We start from the raw sequence: 26,386 nt of genomic DNA on the forward strand, positions 1-26,386 counted from the left end.
ATGAGACACATTGGCTGTGAAAGGATATTCACTCTAAAGACCATTTGGAGAAACTTTCTAAAGCATTATTCAGATTCAGAAAATAAAAGTAGTCTGCAATTGGTTGATTATAGTAACAGGGACTTAAGGGATGTAAAGTGTCCCAGAAAGAGTTGTTGTTGGATTTGTCTGTACTGTATATTGTGATAAATACCTCTATTGTGTTGAGGGGGAAGCAGAACCCTCAGAACCCAAACACACTTTGGCCCAATGGGCTGCAGTTGAAAAGGACTGCTGAAGATTATACACTGAAAATAAAAGGAAAATAAATCTCAGGTGGATCCAACAGTGTTTGACACCCAGATATACTGTATGGCTGCACCTCCCCCTTACCACCCTTTTTACACTTTGCACTTTTCCGTGTTGAATCTTCATTATAGCCCCTTGATAACATACCTCAAAATTTGAATAGAAGAAGAAAAAGAAAAATTACTTTTATTGTCATGAATACACTCTGTCACACTGTGAATTTCATTTTATTTTCATTTTATTTTATTTTATTTATTTATTTATTTTTTCTTATACAACTTATAGGTCCATTGTCTGTCTGTATATGTTGTTTCCATTGTTGTTGTTTGTTTGCACTATTTGTTGTTTGTTATAAGTTGTGTGTTATATATTACTTGCACATTTGGAGTATGGGGAAACGCAATTTGAATCCTCTGTGACCTGTTCCATTGTTTGGTTGACAATAAAGTTCACTAAGACTAAGACTAAAGAAGCAAGAGCCAAGACCACAGAGCCAAGTGAATGCTTGATTGCTGCACTGAAGTCAGTACTATAAAGGTAAGATTTTTTGGGGGGAGAAATTGAAATAGAATTACATAATTCACCAGGGTCTGGGAGCATTAAGCTTTTCTCTGGTATTTAAATTTAATCTCACCCATCAACACAGATCACTAAACTCTGCTGTTGTTGCTTTTCTTGACAATGTGTGCGTGTGCAGGTATGTGTGCATGTGTTCCTGAAGCTTTATCCTGTGTTAACAGTTGGTGGACTCATTTAGTCATTTGGATTCAGTCCTTCCCTTCAGAGTGTTCCTTGGTATTCAAGCCACGGTGAACTGTAATACAGCCAGGCCCCTCACTGCCAGGGGTGGGGGGGCTTGTGGGACTAGGAGGATAATGGGGCAGGGGGAGGAGCTCTGGCAAAGTGCCACATGTGCCAACTCCATGGGAAGAAAAACTGCCGTCTACATTAAACAACCACTGTCTCTGCTTTGAAATTTGCTACAAATCATTGACAGTCCTTCCTAATCATCTCACAAAGCTATAGTGTTGTACATGCATTCCAACCTTCCTGCTGATAGTTTCACTTGATTTAATCTGCATGTGAAACTGAATTTGCAGAGATTTTATTACAGTTACATTGTTGAACAGGTTACCGTGTGTGGTGAAGTAATGTAGTAGTAAGACTGATTTGAAAAGGCAGGCCACCCTGTACATATGAGAGCAAAAACAAACAACAGAGGGCTTCCCTATCAGTAACATGGAATATTAACTGTGGTTAACACAGTATAAACCTCTCTATTAACATACCACAGTCCAAACTCACTCTCAGTGTCTCTGTATGTCTGCAAGCATATAACTCTAAACCACTCAGTCTATGAATAGACCTCCAGATCACCCACTTGAGCTCTTAGTGGAAGTCCTGACTAATGTCCTCTGCAGAGACATGATGATGCCATCAACCTGGTCAGAGCTTGTAAGCTTCTAGAATATTTAGGTTCTCTCACGCTGTAGTAAGGGATGTATGGTCAACATACCATCGGGAAGCATGTCATCCATTCCATTCCCACTATGACGACACTGAACCTACTATACCTCTCGGTTTGAGTCACATTACCAACATCTTTGTGTCTGTTGAACATTGACCAACCAAATTAAAAATTTTATAAATCTGTCATGAAACATATTCACCACCTGTTACATCTTTTTAAAACTTCTTGTGGTAATTAAAATAATAAGCAAATATATAAATATTGAGCCAAATGAAAAACTCATTTTGAGATAAATAAGTCTAATGAATTATTTTGCATACAATAAATACTGGGGGGAAACTATTGTGTTGTTTATCACAAACCACCTTTTTTTTTAAAAACCTGGATTTGTTTTTTTAAACAGTGGAATATAATAGCATCTGATATGTTCCTGGTCGAATTCAAGTGTAATAGTTTTGTCAACTTGGAAAATACATATGATTGAATTATTAACACTTGGAAACTTAATTCAATCACAAGATTGAATCATGTTATTGAACATTACACCGCAACAGTGTCACTAAAAATAACAAGTCAACCATTACAAGGTTGCAATATGTAAGTTTTTGCATGTGCCTGATTATTTGATCTCTTTTGTCTGTGAGGGTTGTAGAGCAGCGTGGAATGAATGTTGAACTGTTGAATACTGAAGAAGAGTTCAGGTGTTGGTAGCAGAAATATTCACAGAAACCACTGCGACTCAGGTGGACTATTGTTTAACGTTGGCCTATAAACTGTCTCTCACCTTCACAGAACAAGAAAACTTGTTATATCAGGCCTTTTGTGTTGAGGTAATAGAAGCCCTTGATTTGGAGCATGCATTGTAATTTGAGGACTTTGTTGCAACAATGGTTTTTCTGAAATCAGCCTCAGTTACTTACTTGGAATTTGTTACAGATGTTCCATGTTTCTTTCTTTCACTTGATTTCAAAGAATCTGCCAGGTGAAGTGAGAGAATGAATGAATGAATAGAGCTGATTTCATAGCTGTGATTGGTTGGTGTCCAATAATTATATGCTGACTGACCAAAACGCCGATATAATAATAACAACAACAATAGCAACAACAACAACAATAATAATAACAACAATAATATGAATAACAATAATAACTAATAATACATCAGTAAGGTTGATTACGTGGCGGATGACCTCAGCAGGACAGCATGCTGTATAGTAATTTGCAATACTGTGGCTGTGTCAGTCTGGTGACGCCACGGCCGGACGCTCCATATTTGGCTATGCCCCGCTTGTTGCTAAAACCACTGGTTTCCAGCGAGAGAGTCAGACGATCCACAAACTGCACAGGGTACTCGCTCAGTAGCAGCACAGACACAGAACAGAACCTTTAGGAATACATCAGAGGAGATGATGGTCACAGCAGCTCTCGTCTCTACACTCTTCTTTCTCTCCACACGCTCCGCCTCAGGTGAGTCCACGCTGCTTGCCCTTCATTCCACGCGTTCTCTCAAATGACCTTAAAGTCAAATTGTAGTAGCGCGACATATGATATGTACATACAATATCAAATACTATGATTCTCTGTGTGGAGCAGTTTGTTTTGTAGTATTGTGAGTGTGAAAATGTAAATGTATAGCAAATGTAAAGTTGGATTCACATGAACAGATCTACATGAACAGGTCACTGGAGGAGCAGCATACAGTCATTCGTTTAGTGTTTATGTTTAGATTTCCGGCACACATAGAAATACTCTTTACAGTTTTCATGTCTTATAGAGTTTTCAGTACAAGTCACTACACACTTTGCAGGATTAATATTTGAAAAAAAATGTTTGAACACCAGTGGACACTCGTGCTTTATAGGCTGTAAATCACATTTAAGAATTTAAGATTACCTGTAACAATTTAATGTTGAGGCATTTGTTAGTACCTAAAACATTATGTAACATGAGGGGGGAGGGGACTGCTGTTTCTTCTCAGTATTTGCTCATACTGCAAAGAAACAGCAATGACTTACCACAGTGTATAGCTGTTGTTAATAAGAAATGACTGATCTGACTTAAACAACTCAGGTAAGGTAAGGTAACAGACTGCTGATATAAAAACAGCCCTTCTCTTATGTTCTTTGGGTGCCACACTTTCTACTGCTGCTTTGTAGTCATAAAAAACACACATTTGTGGTTGTGACAGAACAGTCAGTCCAATAAAATATAGGACCAAGGATATTTTACACTGACAATCGCAACGTGCTCTAGTCACAACATTAACATTATCTTATCTCACTGACAAAGTGCTGTATCTGAACTTGTGGCTTTTTTAATTATTTCTGGTCCACAGTGCCTCATTTGTGCAAAGCTTTTTTCTCTCTAATGAATGTGTGTAGTCCTACATATTGTGACGGGCCTCAATTAAGGTGTTAAGTGTTTATTACTTAAAAGTGTAGTTTAGTGTTAAATAGTGTTCGCTGTGTAGAATTTTGTGATATCTAGTGTTGAAATTGCATGTTGCAACTGATTACCCCTCACCTCACCCTCTCCTTCCAAACATGAAAAAGAAACTGAAGCAGCCTTTAATTGTCATGAAAACTCAAAAGGTGTTTAGTTTGTTCAGTCTGGACTAATGTAAAAAACATAGTGGCCTCCGTAGAGAGGGTCCCCTCGAAGTATTTAAATTTAAAGGGCCTTTTCTGGGGTAAGGAAACTACAATTCATACAATTTAGATGAAATAAACTAGTGAAAACATGAGAATTATTCTACATTAAATAATAGTTCCCTTTCACTTAAATCTTACACACTGGGCCTTTAATAGTTTAAAACTTATGGCACTAAGGCCCTATCACTGTGTGACAGTCCCCTGTTCAGCTCACCTATGGAAATTACTTGTATAAGTTAATAAAGTATATAAAACACCTTTGGTGTATTGTTTTCTTTCATAATGACAGGAGTCAACATTTGTGTGTCACTATAACCTTCATTTAAATCATGTTAGTATAGTATCTTACACAAATTGTCTCATTTTCCAGGCTCCTATCCCCAAGCACAAAATTGGAAATCAACCAACTTTAAAACCATTTTGTCCTGGGAACCAAAACCATCAGCCACTTACAGCTACAGTGTGGAGTACTCTACGTAAGTACCTGCATCCGAACCTCACCCTTTAACTCTTTTAACAAATGGCATTTAATTCCCAGAAACGTTCATCTTGTCAGTGTGTCCACGGAAAGCAAATGCCCTCACACTTTCCCGCTATGTGACCTTGCAGGAATGAGTTTTTCCATTGTTGATTCAGTTAAAGCTTTTACTGGAATGTATATTTTAGGCCTGAGCTCTTTAAATAGTAAGATAACTAAAAGACAATTGACCTTTGTGTTTCAATAAGAGAAAAATGAAAGAGGCAAGAGCAATGTCAACAATCAAATAGAATTAACAAATGCCAACAGCTGCAAACAGCTCTTTCAGCTCATTGTTCCACAGTATATTCACATCAATGTTATTTTGCACAGATAATAAATTATTTATTTCTGACTGTATGCGTTATAAATGATACCCAGACTAGACAGACTTAAGACCTAATTTATTGCTCATCTGGTGTCTATTATAGACTAAATAAGACTATTTTCATCCATCATTCATGTCCATATGAAACTTGTCAAATTTTACAGGGTTTCTGGCAACAGAGGACTCCTCACTGTATCCGGACCACAGAAACAGTGTGTGATCTGTCCAGCTCTCTGACTGACCTGAACGCCTACTACACAGCTGACGTCCTGTCCGAAACCCCGAGGGGGGCCACCATTGACCTCATTGAGTCCCCTCACACCAGCTCACCACGGTTCTGCCCCTACAAAGACAGTACATTCTTCTGCTACACTCGTGAAGACTTTTTTCTAATTGACAAAACATGTTGGAAATAACAGCTGTTAAATTGTCCCAGAGCCCGTCAGTGCTCTGGTCCTTCCCAATGACCTCTTGTTGCAGCTCAGCTCTGTCTTTCTCAAGCTGCTTTCTGACATGCACCGAACTCAGCAGTTCCTCAGTATATTTGCCAGAGGAGGTGCATGTGTGAATGCAAATGTCCAAGTGAGACGCTCCCCAGTTTTTGCAGACTTTCTCCTCCTGGCCTCCTAGTATAATGTCCATAGAATTTCAGGAGAATTCTATGGAAGTGTATTGCATTCACTTGAAAAAAAAACAAAACATTTTTTTCTGAGTAATTTATTTTTTGGTTTGTTTTTTTGAATATTTTTTTCTGTTTTTCTGGCAATTTTTTTTTTCTGTTTTTCGAAGTAATTCTTATCTGTTTTTCGGAGTAGTTTTTTTTCTGAATTTCTGAATTATCGAGATACTTCGAACTCCCTCGGAACCTCCAACCTGCAAGTGACTCCAATGGACCTATGGTGACTCCTGCACATACATGCCCCATCTCAGCAGATCTGAATGGGCTTTCCTTCTGAGCAACCGCAAAGTCCTCAGGTGCCTGCGTAGATTCGGCAAACTAATGATAATAAGCTAGAAAGGAAGTGGCGCTCCACCAATCGCCAAGACTTCCACCTAGCCTGGAAGAATAGCCTTATAAATTACAAAAAAGCACTTAGAAATGCCCAAACCTCGTATTACTCATTACTAATAGAAAAAAATAGGAACAACCCCAGGTTCCTCTTCAGCACTGTAGCCAGGCTGACAGAAAGTCACACCTCCACTGACCCATCTATTCCTCTAGATCTGAGAAGCAATGACTTCATGAGCTTCTTCGCTAATAAAATTACAACCATCAGGGATAAAATCCACGACCTCCTCCCAGTGAATAACACGGATTCATTGTCTGGTCCTGAAACCATAGCACCAGATTTATGTCTAAACAAATTTTACTCTATTGATCTTCCTGAACTGACCTCGTTAGTTTCATCATCTAAACCAACTACTTGTCAGCTGGACTCTTTTCCAACTAGACTTTTTAAAGAAGTCCTCCCCCTAATTGACAGTTCCATTTTAAATCAGATTAATATGTCTTTGCTAACCGGCTACGTACCACAGGCTTTTAAGGTAGCCGTTATTAAACCTCTGCTTAAAAAGCCTACGCTTGATCCAAAGGTTTTAGCTAACTATAGACCCATATCCAACCTGCCCTTCATTTCCAAAATCCTAGAAAAAGCCGTTGCTAACCAGCTGTGTGGTTACTTAGATAGTAACGGTTTATTGGAAAAATTTCAGTCAGGATTTAGAACCTATCACAGCACAGAAACAGCACTATTGAAAGTCACTAATGACCTTCTTATGGCATCAGATGATGGACTTGTCTCTGTCCTCGTCTTGTTGGACCTTAGTGCAGCCTTCGACACAATAGATCATAAGATTCTGCTACAGAGATTAGAGCAACATATAGGAATTAAAGGAACAGCACTACACTGGTTTAAATCATATATATCAGATAGATTCCAATTTGTTAATGTTAACAATGACTCCTCCATGCACATGCAAGTTAATCATGGAGTTCCACAAGGTTCTGTCCTTGGACCAATACTCTTCACCCTATATATGCTCCCCTTAGGCAACATTATCAGACAGCACCACATACAATTCCACTGCTATGCAGACGACACCCAATTGTATATTTCCATGAAGCATGATGAATCTAATCGCCTAGTTCAACTTCAGGAATGTCTCAAAGATATCAAGGCGTGGATGACCCAAAATTTTCTACTTTTAAACTCAGACAAAACTGAGGTTGTTGTAATTGGCCCTAAACATCTCAGAGAAACACTGTCTGACCAGATAGTTACTTTGGATGGTGTCAGTCTGGCTTCCAGCTCCACTGTGAGGAACCTTGGAGTGTTGTTCGACCAAGACATGTCATTTGACCCCCATATTAAACTAGTGTCTAGGACGGCTTTCTTCCATCTGCGCAATATTAACAAAATTAGAAACATCCTGTCTAAGCAGGATGCTGAAAAACTAGTCCACGCGTTTGTAACCTCTAGATTAGATTACTGTAACTCTCTATTAGCAGGATGCTCCATGAAGACTGTTAAAAGTCTCCAGTTGGTCCAAAATGCTGCAGCACGAGTGCTGACAGGAACTAGAAGGAGAGATCATATCACTCCTGTCTTAGCTTCCTTACATTGGCTCCCGGTAAAATTTAGAATAGAATTCAAGATCCTGCTCCTCACTTTTAAAGCCCTCAACAATCACGCCCCCACATATATCAAAGAGCTGATAACACCTTATTATCCAAGTAGATCACTTCGTTCCCAAAACACAGGCTCTCTAGTGGTTCCAAGAGTCTGTAAGAGTAGAGCAGGAGGTAGAACATTTAGCTATCAGGCTCCTCTCCTGTGGAACCAGCTCCCACTCTGGGTTCGGGAGGCAGACACTGTCTCAGCATTTAAAGTAAAACTAAAAACCTTCCTCATTGACAAAGCCTATAGTTAGGGCTGGATCAGGTGAGTCCTGAACCATCCCTTAGTTGTGCTGCTATAGGTTTAGACTGCTGGGGGAACGCCCATCATGCACTGAGCACTTCTTCACTTCCCTCTGTCTCTCTGTCTCTCTGCCCCCCCACACCTCTTTATTTATTTATTTATTTATTTATTTATTAGTTTTAACATGTCATCATGTCAAAGTGTCACTTTGTCCTCCCATAGTCCCTCTGGCTCTTCTCTCTATCTCGTTTCAGATAACTCCGGCACCGGGACTACAGGACCACAACGACCACCATCACCATTGTCTGCATTTATTACAAGAACTCAGCAATTCATTAATATATCTAGTCATGTTGTAGATCTATACATTGTTATTGTTATGGTTAGCCTTGATTTTGATGGTGCCAAATTGTTACCGGTCTCTCTCTCTCCACCTCATCTCTCTTCTCTCCCCCGCTTTCCACCCATCTCTGCTTTCCTCCCCCCTTACTTTTCTTTCCTCACCCCAACCGGTCGAGGCAGATGGCCGCCCACATTGAGCCTGGTTCTGCCAGAGGTTTCTCCCTGTTAATGAGGGAGTTTTTCCTCTCCACAGTCGCCTGTGCTTGCTCATTGTGGGAACTGTTGGGTTTCTCTATGTTAATATTGTTTTAAGGTCTTGACCTTTAAATGTAAAGTGCCTTGAGATAATGTAAATTATGAATTGGCGCTATATAAATAAAATTGAATTGAATTGAATTGAATGATAATACCATCTATATGACTTAAAGACAGGACTATCTCCCAGTGTCTTAAACCCAGATCAAAGTAAAACTTGATTAAACTAAACAAGCAGGTCATGTTTGTTTCCATTACTTCTAGCTCTCAATAAAGGAATGAAAGCGTCTATTGTTTCAAATGCTCTCTAAACGCAGAAAAAAAAAAGTCCGAAAAACAGAAGAAAAATTACTCCAAAAAACAGAAAAAAAATAGTCAGAAAAACAGAAAAAAATATTGATTTAGACATGCATTGTAAAGTTCATTGAGGTTTTTTTTTTTTTTTTTCAAGTGAATGCAATACGCTTCCGTTCAATGTGAAAGCACTGTGAGAGAGAGTGTTTGTGTGTGTGTTGCTGTTGTGAACATGTCTGTGCAGAGAACCTCCTGTTGTGTTGTGCATGTTTGAAAGTCAGACTATGGGTAAACTCTGTAGCCAATACTGCTCACTTTACCTATCATATCTAAAAATGGCTTCAGCGTTGTCAGTGCTCACAATTTTTTGGCCTCTAACATAATTAAAATGGTAACTTCCATGAGAGATACAGTGGTGTACATGCACAGGTGACAGTCTCCCTCCCTTCTCCACAGCTGAGATAGGCAAACCTGACTTCAAGCTGGAGGTGATTGAAAGCCAAAAGAAAACCACCCTGTATGTGACTGACCCACTCACCGCCCTGTTTAAAGATGGCCACCAGCTGAACATCAGGGATATCTTTGCTGACCAGCTGCACTATAAAGTCACCTATCGGAAAAACAAAAGCACTGGAAAGGTGAGTAAAAGGAGACATCACGATATCGGTCTCAAACACGCATACATTTGTACTCATTACAAACTGCATGCTTTCCATTCTGTGTTTTCTGCAGAAAGTCCACATCTCTAAGACCAATTTAATAGAACTGACTGATCTGGACAAAGGCGAGACACTGTTTCAGTGTCCAGGCCTACATCCCCAGCCGTGGTGTGGACAAGCAGCTGGGAGAGCTGAGCCTTCTCAAGTGCTCCAGTGTTGACAACCCGTCCATCTTTGAAGGTAAGTTGTCCTGAGTGTTAGAAAGACTGCAATCATGAAAGATGTGGGTAGGGAAGGGATTTAGTTAAACGTTATACAATAATGAACAACTTGCCTGTATGCCAGATGCGTCAGTGGAGAGCAACACACACAGCAGTAGTCTAATCCTGACACTGAAGTTTTGGTGGCATTTACTTTTCATTGGTATTCTGTGTGAACTTACACACCAAATAAGACATTGTGAAGTATTTTTGCTCAAAACCAAGCATGCAGTTAAAATAGCTTCTTGATGTCAACAGTGTTATTTTCTACATGAATAGACTGGAGCATCTAAATGGAATTGAAATGAAAGTTGTGCGAAAGGATGGAAACAGGGTGTATCCCTATATACCCTGTTTTATTCGTGGCAAAGCAAAGAATCAGTTAAAGCCGGATCTGACAGGACACTGGATGTATTGCTGTGTGTGTGTGTGTGGGTGTAGCTGAAAAAAAAGCATTCAATCGCAATGTCCCTTCTCGGGTTAAATAAAATGGTTGGCTGGTCTGGGAGTATGTCTAGATATACCACATGGCTCTCTTCAAAAGATGCAAGCATCATATGCAAATCAAAACTCGTAATTTAGTCATCTAAACATGGCACTGGTTTTTGTTAGGTTGCTACGCACGGGTCCTTTATCTAAAACTCTCTAAGTTTTACATTAACATTTAAGCCACAAGAGTTTGCAGTCCCTTTAACAATAAATGTTAACTAGATTGTAAAGGTGAACTGAGGATCATAATTGCATTGTTCTCTTGTATTGAGATTTTACCAACTGTAAAATTATTTCTTGAGGAAGAAATTAGAAATTTTATATTTGTTGGATGGTTGCAGCCCCCCAAAGGATAAGCAGTATAGTAAAATGATGGGTGGATAGATGGATTTGTTGTCTTGAATTGTAGAAGAAAGGAGACCGACCTTAATGACACAAAGATATGTTAAGCTCCCAATCACCTCAACTTTTCCACACACAAACACTCCTGTCACACAAGGGCTGGAGGTCCACTCATCCTTCATCACAGTATGACATGTAAAAGGGATCTATGACTCATGTCTCTTTGGTTTACAAGAAATGTAAATCAGCAACACGTCCTCTACCTGGGGTGTGTGTGTGTGAGAGAGAGAGAGAGAGACTTCAAGATACATTCACTATACAAATAAGATACACTTACACATGTTGGTTTAGGTATTTTCATGGGTTTTATTCACTATAAAAAATATATAGAATAACACTGTCAATTTGATGGCCAAATAGCACCACCCTCAGGACAAACGCAATACTTACTGCACATTACTCATTGTCAAATGCAAAGAATAGCAAAAACATCAGAACTGTGTTATTCTGTAAAAACATTTTACTGTGGGATGTAATGAATATATTCAGACTATAGGTACCTACTGTGGGGATTTCATCTTTTCTTTGAATGTGTATTTCATGTATTATTCCTTGTCTGTTTGTACTTAAACCAGGCTACATCCTATTAATCATAATAATATTATCCTACGTAACAGTCTTAATGTCACACAAGTAAAGAAAATCTAACATAAAGTTAAGCAATTAAGTGTTGTCTTGTTTTGTCTTCAACAGTGTATTCAGTTGGTGTGATTGCTGCTGCCATCTTCCTCATCCTGCTACTGATTGGCATAATCATTGCCATTGCAGTGGTCTGTTGCAAGTGGAGGAAGAAAGCTCTGAGAAAGGACAAAGAAGGAGTGCCACTCCGGGATGTTTAGTGTGTGTGTGTTTCAGCACATGCACACACATGCACACATATTATTGTGGGAACAAGCGGTACAGCTGAACTGGACTGAGGCCCACAACGAAAGTAGTAGTTCAAAGTTCCACTGTCAAACACTGGAATCCACCCTTCCTTTAGTTTCTGTGAAACTGAATATGTTGAACATATTTTATTCTTACTTCATCTACTACTATCATTTCATGCTGCAAAAAAGAAAAGATGGAAACACTGATAGTCATCTTACTGACTATCAGTGTTTCCTGTTTCATTCATTTTCTTTTGTATTTGCTTAGTGGTATTTGATAATTGTAGATAAAGACTACCATTTCATTTTATTTATTTCATTTTATAGAGACCTTTCTAACTTCACATTTATTTTTTTAGTCTGGTGAAAGCAACACTTTATGGGAAATCATGACTTTGTGTATATTATTTTGTATCTGATGCTTAACTTATTGTGTTTAATTGAAATGAACACATTTGTATATGATGCTTTTGTTATACATCTGTTTTTTGCAGATAATTTTGTATTTGGTGAGAATATTTAAGATTTGATAACTATTGTTATAAACAGAGCCATTTATTATTTCAGTTCTGTTAAATGGAAAATAGCAAATATTACAATTTGTGTCTGTGCCTTATTAGAGATGGAATTGGAAATGTCAGGATTGCAAAAATGCTTGGACTGAATGTGCAGAACCCAGAACCCCAACACACTGAATAAACAATAGTACTTGTTAATTAACCCTAAGTGATGTCCAGGGGGCTTACATCCATCTATAGTTTTAAGAACTTCACTGTAAAAGGAGTTCTGTGCATCTTCATCAAAGGGTGACAAAAAAAGTGCTCTGGTCCTTCCCAATGACCTCTTGTTGCAGCTCAGCTCTGTCTTTCTCAAGCTGCTTTCTGACATGCACCGAACTCAGCAGTTCCTCAGTATATTTGCCAGAGGAGGTGCATGTGTGAATGCAAATGTCCAAGTGAGACGCTCCCCAGTTTTTGCAGACTTTCTCCTCCTGGCATCCTAGTATAATGTCCATAGAATTTCAGGAGAATTCTACGGAAGTGTATTGCATTCACTTGAAAAAAAAAAAAAATCATTTTTTTCTGAGTAATTTATTTTTTGGTTTGTTTTTTTGAATATTTTTTTCTGTTTTTCTGGCAATTTTTTTTTTTCTGTTTTTCGAAGTAATTCTTATCTGTTTTTCGGAGTAGTTTTTTTTCTGAATTTCTGAATTATCGAGATACTTCGAACTCCCTCGGAATCTCCAACCTGCAAGTGACTCCCATGGACCTATGGTGACTCCTGCACATACATGCGCCATCTCAGCAGATCTGAATGATTTAAAGACAGGAATTGGAGATGTCAGGATTGCAAAAATGCTTGGACTGAATGTGCAGAACCCAGAACCCCAACACACTGAATAAACAATAGTACTTGTTAATTAACCCTAAGTGATGTCCAGGGGGCTTACATCCATCTATAGTTTTAAGAACTTCACTGTAAAAGGAGTTCTGTGCATCTTCATCAAAGGGTGACAAAAAAATCTAAAAAGTGAAACCTGATCCATTTTATGTCTATTAAATCTTGACAAAAGGCATTCATATTTTTACACTCTTACCTTAATAATTCTAGATTCTATAATTCTGTATGGGTTTGAAAAAAATCCACTCTAGTAGATACTTATATGTTATGTAATCTACTTCCTTGCAAAGCATATACACCACCCGCCTCACCCGGAAAGCCACCTCGATTGCGAGGGACACCAGCCACCCCGCACACAGCCTTTTCAGCCTCCTACCCTCTGGAAGAAGGTATAGGACCCTCCGTTCCCGCACCACCAGACTCAGCAATAGCTTCATCCACCAAGCTGTCAGGAAGCTAAATTCTCCCCACTCACTCCCCCCAGCCATATCCGACAGTCTGACAATAGGCTGAATCCCCCCCCCCCCCTCCAAAAATCACTCAGGACTCTGAAACAAACTGTCTCTGCACTTTATCACTTTTTATCACTTATCACTTTTACCTCTTTTGACTTGCACTGCTAATACTTTTATCTATGTATGTTCTATTTAGAGATATGTTATGTTAAGTTATGTAATGTCTTGTCTGTATACTGTATATTACTTAGCTCCAAGTAATGTTTATCTGTTGTTTATCTGTTGTGCCTGTGCACTTTATATGTTTCACTGTGGGGAGAGTGGGAAACGTTCTTTCGACTGCTTTGTATGTTTACATGTGAAATAGTTGACAATAAAGCTACTTTGACTTTGACTTTGACTTAGTAGCCTCCCTCATAAATTTAGTTTTTTTTTGTCTTCTGGCATTGAGAGAGGAGTAATCTCACCAGTTACAGTTAAAGCTGTAAAGTTACCCAGATTAACTTCATTATTTTCATTTAGTCAATCCAAAGAGTAAAGTGGACAGAATGCATTTTGTTGATTCTACAAATTTTAGCAGGGAGATAACACAATTTCTATGCCAAGATAGAAACAACAATAAGGTTTCACAACTAATATTCAGCAATGAGATGGTCATGATCACCCATGGGCATCATGTAAGAAAACCAAAATACAAATACAAAGTAGAAAAGATAAACCATAGTCTTTTACAAATTTGGGTAAATAACCAAGAATTAAGAATAGCCTTGTCCATGCCTACAATATGAAGAGCCACACTGAAGGTAGAGGTAATGAGGTAGGATAGTAATCAAAGGAAATATCCTGTTTCAGGGCCATTCTGCACCCATCAATTAAACCTCAAATGAAACCATTTGTTACATTCACAGACTGACATTTCTACAGATAATTACATCTTGATGCCATACAATATAATATGGTTTACGGCAAACAAAAGAGAAGTACTTAAATGTCTCAGAGAAACATTGTCTGAACCATAGACTGTATATAAAGAGGTCTGAACCCAGTTATCTTGCATGGCTTAAGCCTGGCCCCCAGCTTTACTGTGGGGAACCTTGGAGCTACATGAAAACAAGCCTCTGGGCCAGCCTTCTTCCACCTACAAAATATGAAAATGAGAAACATCTCATCTCAAAGAATACTGAAAAAGTAGTCCATGCATTTGTTACCTGTCGACCGCTTGGGGAATTCTGTGAAAGAATAAAAATGTTGTGGCTTGTTCAGATGTGTTTTACTCACTGCAGAGTGGGGAGAGACATCACACAAGGCGGTACAATTCTTTCTAATGGTCAACATTCAGAGTTTAGGTTTTGAATCATCACTTAAATGGATAGTTCAACGCAAAAAGAAAATTCACTCATTATCATCTCTTTGCCGATGGAGGGGTCTCTGTGAATATAAATGTGAATACAACTCCAGGAAGTCCTGGACAGGCTAATTTATTATACAATTATGCTCCAATCATTCACTGTCATGTGATAAACACCTTCAGCACCCCTGCTGATGTGGCATATCTGTATGCATTGGGGGTTCAAGTAAATTGAATTCACACTGTGATGTGAGAGCTTGGGAATGGTTTGTATTTATATAGCACCTTTCTAGTCTTGATGATCACTCAAAGCACTTTACAATACAGTTTGCAATTCACCCATTCACACACATATTCATACAGTTTTTTTTTCAATGAAGGGCAATTTGGGGTTCAGCATCTTGCCTAGGTATACTTGCTTGTGTGTCTTGTGTTGCAAGATCCTGCTTTGGCTGGAGCTGGGGGCCATCAGTGAAGTAGAGGTAGCTGGCCACTGCCTCATATAATAATAGCCATGCTCATCCTGCCATTCAGATGAGTTTTGATTTCTGTAGCATTAATTTGATCTTGTTTTGGTCTGGAATTCAGTTCCTGTCAGCCTTATCAGTTGAATTTCTTTTTTGTTTTAGTTCTTTGAAAATTACTTTTTGTTAGAAAAATCTGATCCATCATGTGTCTTCCCTTATTTAGTGCCAGATGACTCTGATGCGCCAAACCAAGTTATAAATTGCCTGTGAAAATAAAACTGAAAATCTTGTAATTGGTACTGATGTTCAAGGACAAAAGATTATCGGCAAAGTTGGAGCAGCAAAACAAATCAAAAATAAAGAACCTGGGTGTTACTCAGGACTAGATTTTAATCCACACATAAACAATGTCACAAAGATTGCCTTTTATCATTCAAGAAACATTGCAAGAGTAAGACTGTACCTCACTTTGGAAACTGCCAAAAAGTTGATGCTTTTATACTTTCTCGCCTGGACTACTGTAATGCACTATATTCAGGATTACCGAAAAAATCCATCGATCGCCTACAGCTTTTGCAAAATTCAGCAGCCATGGTTTTAATGAGAAATAGGAAAAGATTCCATATTACTCTTATTTTAGTGTCTTTACACTGGCTTCTAGCATCACTGAGGATTGATTTTAAAATTATTTTACTTGTTTTTAATTCTCTTAATGGTACAGCACCGTCATACATCTCTGACTGTTTATCGGAATATGTTACGAATCATTCCCTCAGGTCGTCTACAGCGGGCTTGCTCAATGTCCCCAAAACAAACTACAGAAGGTTTGGGGAAGCAGCTTTCTCTTGCTATGCTTTCCTATGCTATGCTATCCAAAGGTTTGGAACAAACTCCCACCACACATCAGACATGCTTCTTCTGTTGATAGTTTTAAGAAACAACTCAAGACCTGTTGCTATGATAATACATTTTAGCCGCATTTTATGTATAAATACATTTATTATTATTATTGTTATGGTCTCAGCCAGCCAGGCCATAACAACATGTAATCAGGAAAGCTGTCTCAAAAGCCATCCTCCTGGGAAAGTAGATACAGTAAACACAAAGATCGATGTCATGAAGAAAAGCAGGAACTTGAAAGGTGCATAAAAATATCAAAAGAAATAGAGAAAACAACAACAATTTTCTTCTACAACTCCCAACATGCACTGAACTGTGCCTGTGACCCCATATTTTTCTCATATTACTTCATGTAACTAAAGTCCATTGTTTGTGCTTCCATCTCTCTATCTCTCTCCCTCTCTCTCCAAATTTCATTACTAATACTACCACCATATTATGATTAAGATGATGATGATAAACTGTTATTATTAATAATATAATTGCATCTCAATGTATCACTATTCATTATATTTATATTTTTATGACAACAACAGTCTCTCTCTGTCCCTCTCTCTCTCTCTTCTCTCCCCTCTTATCCACTCATCTCTCCTCTTCTCCATTATTCTCCTATAGTCAAGGCAGATGGGCGCCCACACTGATTCCAGAAACTTGTTGTAGTCACTCACTCATAGTAAACTCACTTGAATACTATGATAATAATAATAATAATAATATTGATACTACTACTACTACTACTACTACTAGTAATACACTTTATTCATATAGCACTTTAAAAAACGGAAGTGCTTTGACTGAAAAGCAAGCAAAGTAAATAAAAACTTAAACAAATAAAAGCAGTAATATGACAATCAAATATTAATTTGGTCCAATTTTGCTCTACTATTGATCTACTACTTACTTGTATGCAAGTAGAGCTATAATTCATCCTGCACATTGAGGCCTCCATCATGAAATACAATGCACAACAAAAGACATAAAACAGTTTATATTTTGTTACATGTGTAAAACATTACATACAGTACAAAATACTATGAATATACACATATTTCACTTAATAGTAACATGCCATCGCCCAAAGATATCAGTAATCATATCTTCAGTTTTAGAGCATTCCATTACTTCTGACTATACGTGTTGGCAGCTCTGTGCGGTAAACACATTTCTTGTTAGTCTGCATGAAGGTGACTGTCATCTTATGCTCAGTGACCTGGAAGTAAGCCACGCCTCCTATTGTGTGATTGACAGGACTGGAGTAGAGCTGCCAGGACTGAGGAACACTGTCCTTGTGAGTGGTGTCAGGATCGCCTACCACCCCACTCCCACTGACTACATATGAGCTCCCATCATCCTCTCTGATGAACTGTTAAAAATACAGAGACAGACAGCATTAAAGGCATCAATGTTGTGCTCAATTAGACCAAGATACAGCGACAAAATTCATTAAAGGTTCAGTGTGTAAGATTTAGGTGAAAGGGAGCAGAAACTGAATACAAAGTAATCCTAGTGATGTTTTCACTAGTGTGTTTTATCTAAATTGTAAGATTGTTGTTTTCTTAGACTGAGCCATCTATATTTAAATAATTTATATTTACATGGGGAGCAGGTCCTCTCTACAGAGGCCGCCATGTTTTTACAGTAGTAAAAACTGGACAAACTAAACGCCTCTTGAGTTTTTATGACAAGTGAAGGCTGCCACAGGTTCTCTTTCATGTTTGGAAGAGGAGGGTAAGATGAGGGGTATTCAGCTGCAACATGAAGCTGTGCAGTATAAGTAGGAAGTATAATTCAGGAAGACTTTCTCATAAACCGTTCCTGGCAGAGGCCGTCCACACAGAGCCCAGTTCTGCCGGAGGTTTCTTACACCTGGGAGTTTTTCCTCCCCGCTATTGCTCATGCTTGCTCGGTGTGGAACAAGTTGGATTTTGTGTTTCTTCTTGGACTTGGACTTTTGTGCAGCACCCTTAGACAACTGCTTGTTGTGATACCGTGCTATATAAATTTGAAATTTGAAATATTCAATTACTCGCAAATCTATCTCTCTATATGTATTTCTTCTTATTAATCAGCTGATTGTGGGCATTTTGAATGGCCATTCAGATATTGCCACAATCTCATCCAGCCAGTCGTGCGGTTGTGATCAAATTTGAAATCCTTTCTCCTCTCTCCGGCAGTCAGCTGTCATTAGTGATCCGCTGTAACTCCCCTTCAACCCAATCTCCTCCGGTTTAATCCGAAACCATGGTCCAGTCCAGCAGAGTCATTCATAATTATTTCTCCATCAACCCCTCTGATGCCGATGACATCACATAGGGGTCAAAATGCCAAAAGACTTAATTGCATAGAAATAAAAAAAAATATTCAACTGTCAAGTTAAAGTCTCTCTCTGATTGAACTGTTCTCATATCCACCACTTGTTTCCAATCTTATTTCATTGTAGGGCTTTATGCAGCACATTGATTCCCTCTTACACTGACACACACATATTGACAATCAACACATCTGTATGCTTAGACTGCAACACTCACGTTGCACAGTAGATTCCTCTTGCTCCAACGTGTTTTACAGACACACAGATCACTTCATAATGTTGAGGTAATTATAAAATTAAATATAAAACCATATCATACAAGTGGTAGATGAAGTTACCAGATATTCCATCACAGTGTATCATTCTATGTTATTGTTTCCATCTTTTCAATCCCCCCTCCCTTTCTGCTTCTGTTGTGCAGTGACTTTAGTTTTTTTACAGTCATTTTGTGCCATACAGACTTGCATAGTGAAGATAAGGCTTACAGTGTACCATTCTTAATGCTGTCTTTACTCAGTAGCCATCACATTGTGCAATCATTTACTTCATTGAGATAAGTTGAAGCCAATTGTTGGACTGTAAGTTATACTACTGCAGGAAAAACAAATGCTCATCTTCCTGGAACAATATGTCAACACTGTGCTCATATAAAATAAATAAGATTTCATCTTTATGACTAATTACCAGTAATATCCGTTGAAACAAAGTATAATTTAACCCAATAACTATCTGGATGGTTTCTAATTTTTGGAAATGTATAAAACCTGTGATTGTGTAATGTGGGCACATGCCAGTCTTGGTGCCAGAAAATGATGCAAACTAGCTTTGAACTATCAACAAGTACAGTCTTTGTAGCACCCACTAGTGAATGCCACCTCCTGTACAGAGAGGGGCAATCTTGCACATACTCTTCTCAAACACAGTGTGATAAGTGGGATATGAAAAAGAATAAATAACTGTCAAAGAGACAGACAGACAAATAACAACACACTGAGATACACTTCCTTGATGAATCTATGTACACATGATATTTTTTATGATTGAGCGTGCACTCACTTACATACCTGCAGATTGTGGTCATGGCCAGACAAGTACACAGTGACTCTGTATTTCTTCAGCAGGGGCCTCAGTCTGTTGACCAGACAGGATGTTGGTCCGTGATGGCCGATGGACCAGACAGGATAATGACCAGCCACCACAACATAGGCTGATATGACACATGTCATACATACTGGCACTTCAGTTAAAAGGCAACAACAGAACAAAATGTAACTGTATCACATCTTAGAGAACAACCACAGTTCTGTCTCATTTGCTTCTGTTTCTGTATGTTAATTGAGAGTGGGCATGATGATGCAGAAATCGTTTGTATTTAGTGCCGTGCAAAAATATTAAAATTAATAACATGCATAATACAATCATGCACATAGCAATGACTCCAAACATATAGCCTTATAAAGATTTATCAAGAACTATCTTCACAGATAAGAGAAACAAGTAGCTCTTCACATCATCAAGTTATTTTTTGACAGCATGACGTAACAGAGGAATGTTTTTTGAGCAATGTTGCAGATCATCAAACACATTTTAATATAAGGTAAAGACAATGTGAGTACATCATTGGATTTATTGAAAGGAAAATTGAAAATCCCCCATTGAACGGTAATCCACCCTAAAACCTAAAAACTGTTCTATTTGCAATAACTTTAAGTCTTTTACATCCCTGTGGAGGAATTTTTGAACCATTGCCATTGCAGGACAGGAAAATCCAGCACATAGGTTTTTGAGCATGAACTGTACATTCATGCTGTACTCTAAAGTCTTGCCACAGCATCATAACTGGGTTCAAGTTGAGAGCTAACATTTGGTGTTTGTCCTGATGCCTATGTAATTACGTGCTCAGGACATTATGTGTTGCTCTACAAATTGTTTGGAGTGTCCAGGCAGTTGTATTGGCAGTTTGCATGGCGTGAGTTTGGTTGCTTTGCAGCTTGTTTTTTCGAATTTAACTGTTGCTTGTGGGTATTGCGAAGTTGTGGTCTCCCTGTTGTTAAAAAAAATCCACTGTGTGTGTGTATGTGTGTGCAGAGGTGATAAAAGCACACACATTCTTTACTCAAGTAGAGGTACAGATACTTGTATTAAAAATAACTTGAGCTGAAGTTTAACCACTGTTTCGGCTTCTTTAACCAAGTAAAAGTATAAAAGTACAGGTTCTGAAATGTACTTTGACTTCTTTAACTGAACTACTCTTACTTCAAATAAAGTAAAAACCAATTCACTTAAACGGAGGGTTAAAGCAAAGATTTTTGAGCATGAAAAACTGTCAACAAGAAAATGAGTACAATGTATTGAATGAAGTATTTTCTTCAAAGGTCCAGTGTATAAGACTTAGGAGAAAGTGATCTATTGGCAAGAATTGAATATAAAATAATTCGATTTTTACATGGAAATCATCCATGTAAAAAAAAAGAACATGGAACAAATTATTTATCATGTATTCCTATAATTATTTCTTTACCATTTTCACATTCAGTATGGCCAGAGGCATTATGTTTTCAAGTTGTTTATCCATCTGTCTGTCCCATTCATGTGAATGCGATATCTCATGAACAACTACGTTATGTTAGTCAAAGGTCAAAAGGTCAAGCTCACATGACTTTGCATTGTTTTGAATACAATTTATCAGGATTGTCCAAAGGAAATATCATTACATGTGGCACAAACATTCATTTGGACTCAATGATGACTAGAATAGAATTCAGTTGTCAAAGATCAAATGGCAAGGTCACTAGGACCTCACAAAGCACACTACTTGCCTTGTAAATGCGATATATCCGAAATGCCTTCAAGGAATTCTTTCACATTTGGCACAAACATTCATATGATTTTGGGTTTTATTTTGGTAGCCAAATGTCACAGTGTTCTCACAAAGTATGTAAATATTTTTCCTTAAATTGATATATAAAGATCAGCTCATGGGAATGTCGTCAAACTTGGTAAAAATATTAACTTCAATTCAACGATGAAGGATTTTATTCCCTTCAAAGTTAAAGGTCAATGTGACTGTAAATGTGATATGTTAGGACTGTCAGTATGGAATTTCATTATATCTGGTAACTTGGACTGCTTGAGGGAATTTCTTGAGATTATATCAAAGAATAAAGTGTTTGAACAGAGTAAGGTATTGAGATGAATCGCATATGATTCAGACTTCACACCAAACACAGCAGGATGGATTAAACAATCAAGATTTATACAGATATCTACAGATGCGGCATTATATGGAGAAAACTATAAAAAAGTTTAATTCAGATGAGCCTGAGTCAGGAATCATTAAGTTATTCATCTCAGCATATGATTCAGACCAGGGAAAGAAACTAATCACAAAACTATATGAAGAAGTCGAAAGATTAAAGGGTAACAATATGACATATATAAAAGAAAAGGGGGGGAAAAGAGGCTGGGTGGCAGTTATCAGAGGAGGAATGGGACAAGGTAAATGAAGGACAGTGGAAAACAACATGCTCCCTCTCATGGAGAGAATATGGTTGGAAGAACATTGTAAGATACTTTATTACACCAACACAACAGAAATCTCAAGACACACGACGTTGAAAACTGTGTGGGGAAAATAAGGCCAACCATTTTCATATCTTTTGGGGATGCCCTTGTATTATACCTTTTTGGCAAGAGTTAAAGAAGAGTATGGAAACAATTCTGAAAGTGCAAATTCCACTTTCATTTGAAGTTTTATATTTGGGAAAAGAGAACCAGGAGATTAAATACATATTTCGAATAATGGTGGTGGTGGCTAAAAAGGCCATCACCAGAAAATGGCTGAAAAAAGAACCACCAAAAATAGAGGATTGGGTAGATGTAATGCTCGATATATATAGAATGGAGAAGCTGACTTTCTCAGCTAGACTAAAATCATAAACTTTTAAAAACTACTGGGAAAACTGGATTGATTTTGTGTCTCCATTGAGAGCAGACTTTGTGCAATAAGGACAGTGTGTATTGCAGAGTGTTGACCCCCTTGGTTCAGGCTACAAACTTGTTTATTGTTCATTTATTTATTTGATATGTTTACCCCAATCAGGAGACAAGGAACAATGCAGTAGAGGTGTGAAAATAAGGACAAGAGTGAAAAAGCGGTTCATTTTACTTCACATTTACTCTACTGTAACTTTAATTGAGAATTCATGTCCATTTATGTCTCTGCTCTGCGGTGGACAAGCATAGGAATGTTTTATACTGTTGTAAAATTATACAGATTATGTAAAATATTGATGGAATATTGATATGTGGAATCAATAAAAAAGATAATTGAAAAAAAAAAAAAAAGCTCTGGGTGTTGCAGGTCAAAAGATCAAATTTGGGGCCTTTAGGGTTCAAATGCCTGGTTAGGGTAACTACACCTGCTCTTACTGCTGCTGGTGTTAGAATAACTTTTTGAACATAAAAACACAAGAATAAACAAAAATACTGTTCTCTAAGTGCTGCAACTGACAGTAAACATTACAACCATAACATGAATATGCTCTAGTATTAGAATAAGAGAAATTAAATGTTACTCTGCTACTTCAGCTAACTTGCGGGTAAAGCACAATATTCCATGTGTCACAAAAAGCAACAAGTGTCAGAACCTGTCTGACTGCCAGGCACAACTTCTTTTCTTTCGCACCTGCGGACACCAGGCCGAAATAGGTGGATGGGCTTTCTGTAAAGAAGGCTCCTGTCGTGGTTTCAAAGCTCTACGTGCTTTCTGGCATTTGCTGGAGGCCCGTCAAATTGCAATCTATAATGAAAGGGGAATCAGAAGTTAGTGTAAATCCCATTATCAATGCCTAGAATATGCTGGCCCCTTATTTCAGCCAAAAAGGCCTCAAACTGTTTGAAAGTTACACCTTTGCGATCACGTAGGCCCCCTGATCAACATTCTTCCATCTCATACTCTGTACAGAGTATGTACTCTGTACGGCTATCAAAATGGAGCCCGTAGAAATGGGCTTAATTGATACCAAAGGTCGAAAAGGTCACCTGGGCCCTTCTGCAGTTTTGGTGAAAATCGGTAATGCAGGCTCAAAGAGCCCCTCATGACCAGTGGGTCAAATTTGGGGCTCCTAGGCCCTTGGGAAGGCCCCAAAAGGGATTGTTATTTTCCCAAAAAGCTCCAGAACCAAGAGGCTGCAAACCCTGTTTAGGCCCCTGACCAGGTAGAGGGCTGAAATCCAAGTGACAACTCATGTAACGTTGATAAGAAATTCCCTCAAGCAGTGAGTCCAAGTTACCAGATATAATGAAAATCCCTACTGAAAGACCTAACATATCACATTCACAGTGATGTTACTCTGACCTTTTACTTCAAAGGGAATAAAATCCTTCATCTTTGAGTTGAAGTTAATGTTTTTACCAAGTTTGAGGACATTCCCATGAGCTGATCTTTAGATATCAATTTCAGGAAAAATATTAAGATACTTTGTGAGAACACTGTGACATTTGGCTACCAAAATGAAACCCAAATTCATGTGAATGTTTGTGCCAAATGTGAAAGAATTCCCTGAAGGCATTTCGGATATATTGCATTTACAAGGCAAGAAGTGTGCTTTGTGAGGTCCTAGTGACCTTGCCATTTGATCTTTGACAACTGAACTTTATTCAAGTCATCATTGGTTCCAAATGTATGTTTCTGCCACATGTAATGATATTTCCTTTGGACAATCTTGATAAATCACAAAACAGCTGGAAAACAGTAGCTCTGCGTGCACAAAAGCGCTGGAAACGGCGAGAGAAGCTTAAAAATGCAACCTTAGTTCAGAAGATTTACTTTTGTTCACAAAGTGGTTCTGATTGCACTAAACAGCTGGAAACAGTAGCTCTGCGTGCACAAAAGCGCTGGAAACGACGAGAGAAGCTTAATAATGCAACTTTAGTTCAGAGGATTAACTTTTGTTCACAAAGTGGCTCTGCGTGCACAAAAGCGCTGGAAACGGCGAGAGAAGCTTAAAAATGCAACCTTAGTTCAGAAGATTTACTTTTGTTCACAAAGTGGTTCTGATTGCACTAAACAGCTGGAAACAGTAGCTCTGCGTGCACAAAAGCGCTGGAAACGGCGAGAGAAGCTTAAAAATGCAACCTTAGTTCAGAAGATTTACTTTTGTTCACAAAGTGGTTCTAAGTGCACAAACCAGCTGGAAACAGTAGCTCTGCGTGCACAAAAGCGCTGGAAACGGCGAGAGAAGCTTAAAAATGCAACCTTAGTTCAGAAGATTTACTTTTGTTCACAAAGTGGTTCTGAGTGCACAAAACAGCTGGAAACGGCGAGAGAAGCTTAATAATGCAACTTTAGTTCAGAGGATTAACTTTTGTTCACAAAGTGGCTCTGCGTTGCACAAAAGCGCTGGAAACGGCGAGAGAAGCTTAAAAATGCAACCTTACTGAAGAAGATTTACTTTTGTTCACAAAGTGGTTCTGAGTGCACTAAACAGCTGGAAACAGTAGCTCTGCGTGCACAAAAGCGCTGGAAACGGCGAGAGAAGCTTAATAATGCAACTTTAGTTCAGAGGATTAACTTTTGTTCACAAAGTGGCTCTGCGTGCACAAAAGCGCTGGAAACGGCGAGAGAAGCTTAAAAATGCAACCTTAGTTCAGAAGATTTACTTTTGTTCACAAAGTGGTTCTGATTGCACAAAAGCGCTGGAAACGGCGAGAGAAGCTTAAAAATGCAACCTTAGTTCAGAAGATTTACTTTTGTTCACAAAGTGGGTATGAGTGCACTAAACAGCTGGAAACAGTAGCTCTGCGTGCACAAAAGCGCTGGAAACGGCGAGAGAAGCTTAATAATGCAACTTTAGTTCAGAGGATTAACTTTTGTTCACAAAGTGGCTCTGCGTGCACAAAAGCGCTGGAAACGGCGAGAGAAGCTTAAAAATGCAACCTTAGTTCAGAAGATTTACTTTTGTTCACAAAGTGGTTCTAAGTGCACAAAACAGCTGGAAACAGTAGCTCTGCGTGCACAAAATCACTGGAAACGGCGAGAGAAGCTTAAAAATGCAATCTTAGTGAAGAAGATTTACTTTTGTTCACAAAGTGGTTCTAAGTGCACAAAACAGCTGGAAACAGTAGCTCTGCATGCACAAAAGCGCTGGAAACGGCGAGAGAAGCTTAATAATGCAACTTTAGTTCAGAGGATTAACTTTTGTTCACAAAGTGGCTCTGCGTGCACAAAAGCGCTGGAAACGGCGAGAGAAGCTTAAAAATGCAACCTTAGTTCAGAAGATTTACTTTTGTTCACAAAGTGGTTCTGAGTGCACTAAACAGCTGGAAACAGTAGCTCTGCGTACACAAAAGCGCTGGAAACGGCGAGAGAAGCTTAATAATGCAACTTTAGTTCAGAGGACTAACTTTTGTTCACAAAGTGGCTCTGCGTGCACAAAACAGCTGGAAACAGTAGCTCTGCGTGCACAAAAGCGCTGGAAACGGCGAGAGAAGCTTAAAAATGCAATCTTAGTGAAGAAGATTTACTTTTGTTCACAAAGTGGTTCTGAGTGCACTAAACAGCTGGAAACAGTAGCTCTGCGTGCACAAAAGCGCTGGAAATGGCGAGAGAAGCTTAATAATGCAACTTTAGTTCAGAGGATTAACTTTTGTTCACAAAGTGGCTCTGCGTGCACAAAAGCGCTGGAAACGGCGAGAGAAGCTTAATAATGCAACTTTAGTTCAGAGGATTAACTTTTGTTCACAAAGTGGCTCTGC

The 26,386-nt window shown here is 38.5% G+C and overlaps 2 long non-coding RNA genes across 4 annotated transcripts in view; one reads left to right on the forward strand and one right to left on the reverse strand.

The window, feature by feature from the left end:
• The window catches only part of LOC138411435 (uncharacterized), a 27,618-nt gene extending 13,622 nt beyond the window's left edge, over positions 1–13,996 (forward strand). The window contains exons 1-6 of one of the 3 annotated variants that reach the window (XR_011244079.1): positions 515–3,226; positions 4,781–4,886; positions 5,420–5,609; positions 9,524–9,705; positions 9,800–9,966; positions 11,571–13,996. This is a non-coding gene — a long non-coding RNA (uncharacterized lncRNA). Of the gene's footprint in view, positions 1–514; positions 3,227–3,249; positions 4,887–5,419; positions 5,610–9,523; positions 9,706–9,799; positions 9,967–11,570 lie in introns of those variants that run through there. The other 2 variants (XR_011244080.1, XR_011244078.1) reach the window with 2 other exon arrangements.
• On the reverse strand, positions 12,802–26,210 carry LOC138411437 (uncharacterized). Its single transcript, XR_011244083.1, has 2 exons — positions 19,693–26,210; positions 12,802–17,680 (listed from the first exon to the last, which is right to left on the reverse strand). It is a non-coding gene; the product is annotated as an uncharacterized lncRNA (long non-coding RNA).
• Positions 26,211–26,386: the final 176 nt, after the last annotated feature.

Source organism: Paralichthys olivaceus, chromosome 9, assembly GCF_024713975.1.
Source record: "Paralichthys olivaceus isolate ysfri-2021 chromosome 9, ASM2471397v2, whole genome shotgun sequence".
Classification (NCBI taxonomy): Eukaryota; Metazoa; Chordata; class Actinopteri; order Pleuronectiformes; family Paralichthyidae; genus Paralichthys; species Paralichthys olivaceus.